The sequence below is a fragment of the Diabrotica virgifera genome, chromosome 6 (genome assembly GCF_917563875.1).
Source record: "Diabrotica virgifera virgifera chromosome 6, PGI_DIABVI_V3a".
Lineage (NCBI taxonomy): Eukaryota > Metazoa > Arthropoda > Insecta > Coleoptera > Chrysomelidae > Diabrotica > Diabrotica virgifera.
The window spans coordinates 234106035-234116234 of NC_065448.1; the positions used below are offsets into that span (position 1 = coordinate 234106035).

At 31.0% G+C, this 10200-nt stretch overlaps 1 protein-coding gene across 3 annotated transcripts in view; it reads left to right on the forward strand.

Moving 5' to 3' along the window:
- Window positions 1-10200, forward strand: part of LOC126887302 (chondroitin sulfate N-acetylgalactosaminyltransferase 2) — a 1014890-nt gene that overhangs the window by 794289 nt on the left and 210401 nt on the right. The gene's annotated exons all lie outside the window — the stretch shown is intronic.

Consider the following 10200-nt stretch of genomic DNA (forward strand, 5'->3'; position numbering starts at 1 on the left):
ATAATTTAATCTTTTAACATCGACTAGTAGTCACAATATTTTATTAAAATTTATAATGTAAGCCATATATTATGAAGTTACCACCTTCACTGGTGTGCTAGTTACAACTACTTTGCGGAATGTAAGTATTCTCCACATATTTTTCTCACTAACAGTCACAATTTTAACCTTTTTACCTTAATCTAACGTGGAAATACTTCATTCCAGGCACTGAAGATGTTCTGATCAGAAGGAAAACGTTTTGCAACCATGTGGACGGCTTTTAGATAGTTTGTAAATAAACGATTTTATGCCAAAATACAATTTGAAGTTTTTACTTCTGTATAGGTTTTTTTTATTTTTTTTTTGTTTTACCTTTGGTTTGTGGCTTCTGGTATCTCTAGTTGCTTACTCCATCCAGGACAAAACAGGGAAATTAAACACACTCAATGTCATATAAATGTTAAAAATATCATTTAATTATCCAATATACCATAAACATAGGATTTAAAAAATATGCTAAACTAAATTTGTTGTAACTATTTCTCATCTACTAAATTAAGCTTTAATTCTGATATCTTCTCTGTTTTAACAAAAAAAAGATTATTTAAATAATTCGTTATTTACTCTTACAAAATTAAATAAAATTTACTTTTCCCTTTGTGAATTGATTACTTAGTTCTTCTTTAAAATTTGGACTGACTAATTATGTTATAGAACTGTGCAATACAAAAATTAAGCAAATATGGTGTGGATATAAACAAACTCTTTCCGTTTCACAAATGATTTATTTAACCTTTTATTTCTTCTCTACTTCTTTTTCCTGATTGGGTCGTCCTCGATTCTCCCACACGTACTCTTAAGATGTTGCAAAAGATTACTCTCGCCCAAACTGCTTCAAAAACAAACAAACAGAACTCGCTCGAATTCTCGACTCAGTTTCCTTTCTGCTCGATATCTTGTGCAAATAGATACCAATCGGCTACTCGTTCTAGACAGAAAGAGGAATCTTCCTCGTTCCCAGGAAAATTAACTTCTCAACTCGGTCAACGATTTCGTTTCAACTTGATTCTGCTCGCAAAGGCCAACTTCACCACTTTACACTGACTTCTCACTTTTCAAAAACTGGACTGCTGCCTTCAAATATTCATTTCACAGAGCCCCTTTTTTTGCTGTCGTCAAAATCAGACTCAACACTCTCATCTCTTCCATCCATTTTCCACCAATCACAAAACTTCCTTTCTACCATTTCTCAAGAACCAATTTAATTCGTATACAACTTTCCATTTTGTTAAATTCTCGGAGACATCAAATTACTTTAGTTGTTTCAAACTGCTAAACAAAAAACCTTACATTCTAAACTCAATAAATTTGTTTACCGCTTAACCTTCTTCGAATTTTTTATAAAATGTCTTATTGTCCATTTCAAAGCGAAATAAACGGTATTGTCTAATCTGACCATTAAGAAAACCACCTTCTTAACGATTTCACTTTTCCGCGAAAACACTGATTACCAACTAAATTATCCTATTATAATTTTTGGTCATATACAGTGCGATGAAAATCTATAATTGCGTGGTCTCTGATATAAATTTATTTACTAAATTTTTCCCAAAAAAATTATACAACAATATGTATATACTACATTCGCTCTCGCGAGATTTTTTTTGACACTGACGTTAGTAATTTCTTTTTGAAAAATTCAGTTGTCAGAAGTGACTGGAAATTACTACAAAACCAACGCACCTGCTCATATCCAATATTATTAATAGTAAACAGACATAAAAATAACATAAACCTTACGCCAATCAATATTTATTTATTTAAACCATTATAATGTATTGATAGCAAATGAGAAAATTATTTATTGTACAAAATAAAAATATTTTGTAGAAATAAACTTCACAAAATTTTATGAGATTAGTAGACACTCCCACTATTTCTAATAATTCTTCTTTTTTTAATGAAAGATTAAGTTGATTTTAGCAGTTAATAGTGTGAGGTAGGAATTTTTGTGTTGTACGTTTCCTATTCCGAATGTCTCAAAAAAAATCTCGCGAGAGCGAATGTAGTATAGCAGTTGCTTCATAGAAAAAAAAAAAGACTCTTAGCCTTACTTTTTGAAAATGACGTTTTGTAGAGAAGACCTTAAGATTTATAGTATATCAGGTAAACCATTGATTGCCATTAAAAAATTAGAATTGACGTGCTTTAAGATAAATTTAGAATTCTTATTTTTGTATAGACATGACTGTTTTGTCAATGTTCCTCCTGTAAGTTGTCGTTTTTATGGTCTTTCCACTAATCGTTTTCCTTTTGGGGAACCGTCTCTCGCCGTCCTTGCATTGAGTTTTGCACTTATTTTTAAATCTCTTTTATTGATCGATAGGTAATCGTACAGGGAATTAAATGGTGAGCTTAACTCAATTTCACATATTTTTGACTTAACTCTCTTTAGATTTAGGTGTGCGATATGGTATGCTTTTCAGTTCGTACTTTTATATTATTTCATCCATGATCAGGTTAAATAATAAAGGACTGAGGGAAACCCCCTTGCTTATTTCATTTACCAACTTCAGTTAGTTCTTCATCTACTTTTACTTTTATTATGTTGTTCTGGTATATATCTTTGATCGTTTAAATTATTACTAGAGGTACCTCTCATGAGTATAACAAATGGTTAACGTCCTTAAATTTGACACTATAAAATGCCTTCTCAATGTCCACGAAACATAAATATGCTGGTTTTTTGAATTCTATTAATTTCTCTTTAACTTTTCTCATTATAAATATAACGTTGGTGCATGATCTTCTAGACCTAATACCTTGTTGTTCTTCTGCTAATGTTTAATGCTTAAAATGAAGGATTCCTTACCTTGACTCTAATTCTTGGCGTTCGTACTGGCCAAATTGTATTCCAAAGGTGACATATATCATTTTCAAATATTTTTTTAACTTAATACTGCTTTATACAGTGAGCACGTAAAGGTTGGAATAAATTCATTTTCTCGAGAATGGACGATTTTGTAAAAAAATCCCGAAACATATCAATTTTTATTTTAAAATTGCGACTTTTTGACATATGTATCATACTAGTGACGTCACCCATCTGGGCGTGATGACGTGATCTATAATTTTTTAAAGGAGAATAGGGATCGTGTGATAGCTCATTTGAAAGGTAATTCAATTCTCTATTCAGTAATAAAAACAATAACATAATAATTATTTATACAGGGTGTCCAAAAAAATTTTTTTAATTAAATTTATGTACATAAAAAAAGAATGTGTGTGATTTGTTTAAATCAAAATACATTTTACTGCTATCATAAAACAGGAAATAATGTTTGTTTGACAAATAAATATCGTTTTTTTGCTTAAATTCAATACTAAAGCCGCCACTCTCTTTCCTCTTGACAGTTTGAACATTTAATTTAAGGGAAAAGCAATGATTATTTTTCAAATAAACATTTTTTTCTGTTTTCTAAAAACAGTAAAATGTATTTTCGACTAACGAAATTACATGCGTTCTTCTTATGTCAATAGATTTAATTAAAAAAGAAATTTTAGACACCCTGTATAAATAGTTGTGTAAATGTTTATATTACTGAATAGAGAATTAAATCACCTTTCAAATGAGCTATCACACGACCCCTATTCCTATTTAAAAAAATCATTGATGACGTCATCACGCCCAAATGGGTGACGTCACTAGTATGATATATATGCCAAAAAGTCGTAATTTAAAAATAAAAATTAACCTGTTCCGGGATTTTTTCCCAAATTGTCCATTCTCGAGAAAATGAATTTATTCCAACCTTTACGTGCTCACTGTATAATAATTTAAACCTATTTCGGCTTAAATCGTACACTGCATTCTCTATAATATGACATATAATTTAAATTCACACTTCACACTAATATACGCCAAATGGATCCCACAAATTCGCCAGAATTACCTGTTTAAATGAAATCCTATAATTCCGTTACTATAATGGACAAAACGAGGCCAAATCCCAATTTAGCAGCTTTGTCAGTGTTATCGAGTACTGTAATAGCTTTTCCTAATTTGTTCAAAATGGACGTGTACTATGAATAAATCCGACGAAATACAGGTGGTAATAAAAAATAGCGGAACTGTCCCACATAAGCGTATGGTTTCAATAATTTGAAAGGTTTTGCGTCGTTCTCTAAAGAAAGCGGCAATTTTATGTATATTTTATAATATTCTTGTACTTATTTAGCGTATCAAAATTTCCTTAATTTCCCAGTGTCCTGGGTCCCACTTTATATGTATTATCCACATGACATATTGCTACGTAAAATAAAAATACTAGATTTTTTGTAAAAGGTATATTTTAAAATACCCTAATTAAGGGTCACAATAAGACAAAACGTTTTCGGATTAAGAAATCCATCATCAGTGTTATAAAAGCCCTAAAATTAAGTATACCCTAATTAATTGAGGAAAAGTTAAAAAATTGATAGAGGTTTTAAAAAACAAGAGGCCATACTTACAAAAAATGGCATGCCTGAGCCACCAAAATGTGTTGTGTAAAAACCCTTTAAATGTAAAGGATTATGTTATGTTACATATTTATATAAAATTTAAATGGTGTTCTAGATACGCCTGGATGTTACCCAGGGCAACACAGGACTCTTCCCACGTGGTTGGAATTTTTTTGAAGAAAACCTCACATAAATATTGCATTTCAATGGCCAACTGACAACTGAATTCAAGAGCAACCCAGAATGACGTTAAGAATTGTCAATGTAACCTAGTTGTATTACTTATTATTTCAGCCACAACGTTTAAAGATTATTTTAATATAATATATTTGATTTTCTTATTTGATTACTTAACTAATGGATTACTTTAAATAATTTTTTCATGTATTTTCGAATAACTTTAACTCCAACATATGTAAAGTTGATACTGTTTTTTATCTCATATTATAAGATAAAAAACAGTATCAAATTTACATATGTTGGAGTTAAAGTTATTCGATTAAAGTTATTCGAAAATACATGAAAAAGAATGTGTGTGTACTTTGTACGCACGTAAGAAGATATTCTTCTATTATATAATAGGTAATTTAAACGAAGTAAATATACTTAAAAGGTTATTTGTACTTATTTTATTTAAAAATCAAACTAACTTTCTTATCTACCACTTTCAAAAAAGAAGAATATCTTCAAAAATTATATAATAATATACTTACAATCATAAAATCTATAAAAAAAATAAAAAAATAATAACTTGCTTGGGGCTTGAACCCACTTCACGTCTACCACGCCGTACGAAAGTTGACGCCATTTCAAACTGCACCAAACTCTCGTATACGTCATGTGGGAATATACACAAACTAAAGGTTTACACCATAAATTTATATGAATTTAATAAAATTATTAGTTTGATTTTTGTCGAAATAAAATACAACAAAATATAGAGTAAGAAAACGATATATGAGATGAAGATTTGTAGAAAGTTTGTTCGTAATCAGATTATGTAAATTAAAGCATTGCCTACTAATAGGTAACTACATTATTTTGTTTACATTTTCCAAATAGATAGGTATTGAAACTATTAGGTATTTCCAACTGAAACATTTAGAATTACGTATCTGCGGCTTTTCAAAACTATTTAAAAAGTCACTATAATTATAAATTTGATTTTATTTCTGTCCACATATCAATAAAAACTAATATTATACAATATTTTTGTTTACCGTTAACCTCCATATTGAACAATTATTGACAGTTCATTTCAAAATTTCAACACCCAATCAGAGCCCGTATAACAACTAATACCATACTGTCGGTGTGCGCATGCGCGCGGATCAATCAAATTTTACCCTCAATCGATTCGCCGCTAAAGAAGAATATCTTCAAAAAATTTTTTTAAAGTATTCCATTAATTAAGTAATCAAATAGGAAAATAAAATGTTTATGTTACCAGAAGCTATGCAGTCAACAATACCAATAGTTGTTGTGTTAGTGGTATGATATCAATACAGTTAGACAAATAATGGGAAAACGCCTTATACATATAGACGTCTAAAAACACAAAATTATATGTAATGTGTACATATGTGTACGTCTTAGCATATTCCTACGTCCCCACACACTGCCCTAGGAACCTTTGTGGACGACACCGTCATCTTAGCAATTCACCAAGATCCAGTAGAAGCTTCCAACATCCTACAAAATAACTAGAAAAGCTGAAAAATTGAAAAGTAACTAGAAAAGCTGAATCCATCCACGTCAACTTTACTACAAGAGAAGATCAATGTCCATCACTATACACAAATAACAAAATGATTGCTAAAAACAACTCTGCTAAATACCTCGACATACATCTAGACCCTAAACTTACTTGGAAAGTGTACATAATAAAGAAGAGAAGTCAAATCGACATGAAAGTTAAAAAACTTTACTCGTTAATAGGTAGAAAATCAAAACTAAGCTTGGAAAATAATCTACTGATATAAAACCATAATCAAACCAAAAGTATGGATGTATGGTATCGAAGTCTGTGGATCTGTAAGCATCTAATATTGCTGTCATCCAAAGGAACCAGTCAAATATACTCCGCATGATCACAAATGCACCTTGGTTCATGTCGAATTTAACATTACATGAAGGTCTAAAGGTTCCATTCATAACAGAGATGCCATTAAAGATAGGTACAACAAACACTACGAGAAAATGGAAACACACCCCAACGCAGTCTTACAGCAGCTAGAACAACCACCAATTTCCCGAAGGTTAAAGAGACTGTGGCCAGTTGACACGAAGATAGCCTAAGACTCCTTCACTGTAAGGAGTCCCTTCACGCCACTGAGGAGCCCAGCTTCCAAGTCAACCCTTTACCTTATAGAATGTATAATATTCTAATTGTTAAATAAAGCATGATTAAAAAAATTATTTAGCGTGTAGCATACAACAAGAACAACTGATTTATGTAAAACAATATAAATTGTTAAATGGACTATTAAAACAGGAACTTATCAAAACATCCACTGAACCTCCTTTGAGGGCATTCTTTAATGGCGGGGCAATTTAATGGACAGTCTGTCGTTCTACATGGCAATCATACTCAAGAGAGCTTTTCCTCATCTATGTAAGTTGTCAGCACATCTACAGCTGTTTTTTTCTTATTCTGTTCAGATTTGTCCATATATTGTGAAGTAGTTTAGAGCCTGGCGGTTTTCGATCGATACAGGCCATTTGGTGTACTTGCTGTGATAAGTCGCTCCTCCATTATCTTTTCCAAGCGTTGGTCAGACTGAAAATATTCCTGATGTAAGCAGGTAGTCTTTAACAATGGAAGATATCTGGAGCTCAGTCTATTCATTTTGATATCAAGCTTTTCATGGTGGATAGGTAGTTGATGGTTTGCCTAGATTTTTTTATATTCTCTTAGAAAGGAATGCCAAAACTTCTTTCTAGTTTCCGCGGTGGGATGCAATTTAGAATGGGAAGCCAATTAGGTGTTGGTCCATCTGTACCTGAGATCATAACGTTGTGTCAAGAGATACTCCAAGATATTCTGATGTTAACTTAGGAGTCACTATTCCATTTTCAAACTGAGCGAGTTTTTTGTTGGCTTGGGCATTTTTTTGACTTGGACATTATTTAAATGTTAAGAGCACACTTCGATTTTCAGTGCATTAGGCCGTAGCCTTTACCCGTGGAAGCATCCTCCTCTAATGGCAAGGTCATCCGTTATTGTCTCTGTAACATCCATATTATTAAAACTTGCAGCAATGGTCCAAATTTTCAGTCTAGCCAAATTTCTACGAAGTGGTTTTAGTTATTTTTTTGACACGGAATAGCATGGAGTAGTTTGAAAATTAGTCCTTCTCTCCAGACTGTATCGCTTGCAGCTGATAGTTCGATGAAAGCAATGAACGTTTTTAGCTTTCTCGGAAAACCTACTTCAAAATGTGTTGTCAGAGATAGGATTTGATCTATGCAACTGCGCTTAGGTCTGAACCCTACTTGCTCAATCCGTATCATTAAATATATTTAGCTCTTGCCAAAATCCATTACCTTATAATTATGTGTAGTGAGGGATGAAAAGTATTTAAAAAATCTGTAAAAACTTGACGTAACCTAAAAAATAAAACTGATTATTATTTTTGTGCATAAAATAATTTGAGTTGTGTATAGCGTTACATGTATAGCATGTAGTACTCATAGCAATCTCCACATCGATCAAGTAAGATAATTAAAATATCATTGTTATACTTATGAGCACGTTAATTTGGATTTTAATGTGCAGATTTTTCCAGCCGGAGGTCAGCTAACAAATGACATGCCAACATAACAAAACATAATTTCCCTTATAAGACAGGCAATTCCTTTATTTCAGAGTAAAATTTCCCTTTATATTTCAAATATGTGAAAAGTTTGAGATTTTTTAACTTTTTATGTTGTTTTATGAAGTTTTATCAAGTTTTATGAAGTTTTATTGCAATTGACCCTGACTGTTATTCACCCTATTATATGTTATAATGTAACAACATTATTTGTACTGTATATCTCCTTGCTAATAACCTCAAATGGTTGATGCGTAGTTTGTTTTAAATTAAAGAAAAAATTACAAAAACTATTATAGGCATTATGTTATACACGGTTTACGAAATATAGGTTTATGGTAGACAATGTTGTTTATGGTAGACAAAAATATACAGGGTGAGGCAAATAAAGGGCCTATTAGAAATATCTCGAGAACTAAAGGGAACAGAATCATGAGAATTGGAATAAAGGGGTTTTGAAGGATGATCTATTAAATGAAAATATTTTCATCTCTTTGCAACTTCCGGTTATACCGGAAGTAACTGCTTATAACTTCGTTTTTTTAATGGGACACCCTATATATTTTTACAGTTTTGGATTCTCTTTGATGTCTTCTTTCTTAAAATATGAGGTTTTGTTATATTATACAGGGTATTTTAAAAGATAATTACGTTTTTTTATTAATTTCATAGCAAAATTAACACCCTGTAGAATTGTAGTAGTTTGACATCTAAAACTCTACTTACGTTCAAATCATTTTTAATATACTCTACTATTGTTAAGAATCATTAGTATAGCTAAATTTTTAATTTTAGTATACAGGGTTGGTCGAAACTCGGAATGAGTATTTTCTGAGTTTTCTTCAATGGAACACCCTGTATTTTAGTATTGTAATGAAATGATATTTTATGGTACTTTTTTATTTCTTAAGCATTCCCTATACCTAACTGCTTTAGTTTGTGCTTAATTGTTAATCGCACCAACAATCTTAACTACGTAGGTATTTTGATAGATAAACCATTATTGGTAATTTTAAGGACCAGTCTGGATTAATATGTATTTATTTCTGAAAAATTATTTGGGATTGAGTATTTTCACGGCCAACCTAATAAAATTTTACGTATTTTTTGTTGAAATTAATATTTAGATTTAATCACCAATAACTCACAAATTAAAGCAGTTAGGTATAGGGAATTCTTAAGAAATAAAAAAGTACTATAAAATATCATTTCACTACAATACAAAAATACAGGGTGTTCCATTTAAGAAAACTCAGAAAATACTCATTCCAAGTTTCGACCAACCCTGTATACTAAAATTAAAAATTTAGCTATACTAATAATTCTTAACAATAGTAGAGTATATTAAAAATTATTTGAACGTAAGTTGAGTTTTAGATGTCAAACTACTACAATTCTACAGGGTGTGAATATTGCTACGAAAATATTAAAAAAACGTAATTATCTTTTAAAATACCCTGTCTAATATTACAAAACCTCATATTTTAAGAAAGAAGACATCGAAGAGAATCCAAAAATTTAAAAATATACAGGGTGTCCTATGTAAAAAACGGAGTTATAAGCAACTTCCGGTATAACCGGAAATTGCAAAGAGATAAAAATATTTTCATTTAATAGACCACCCTTCAAAACCCCTTTATTCCAATTTTCATGCTTCTGTTGCCTTTAGTTCTAGAGATATTTCTAATAGGCCAGTTATCTGCCTCACCCTATATATTTAGACAATATGGTTTAGGAAATATATTAAAAATGGGGTTAAACAGATAAGCCGATCATTGTCTGTCCCTTTTTAAAACTACCTATGTAAAACACAACTTTAGGATTTGAAAGTATGAAAGATAAAATTTTCTCGTGTTTTAGCTGATTTTATATCACGATTTCTTTAAAAGAATATCCAGAA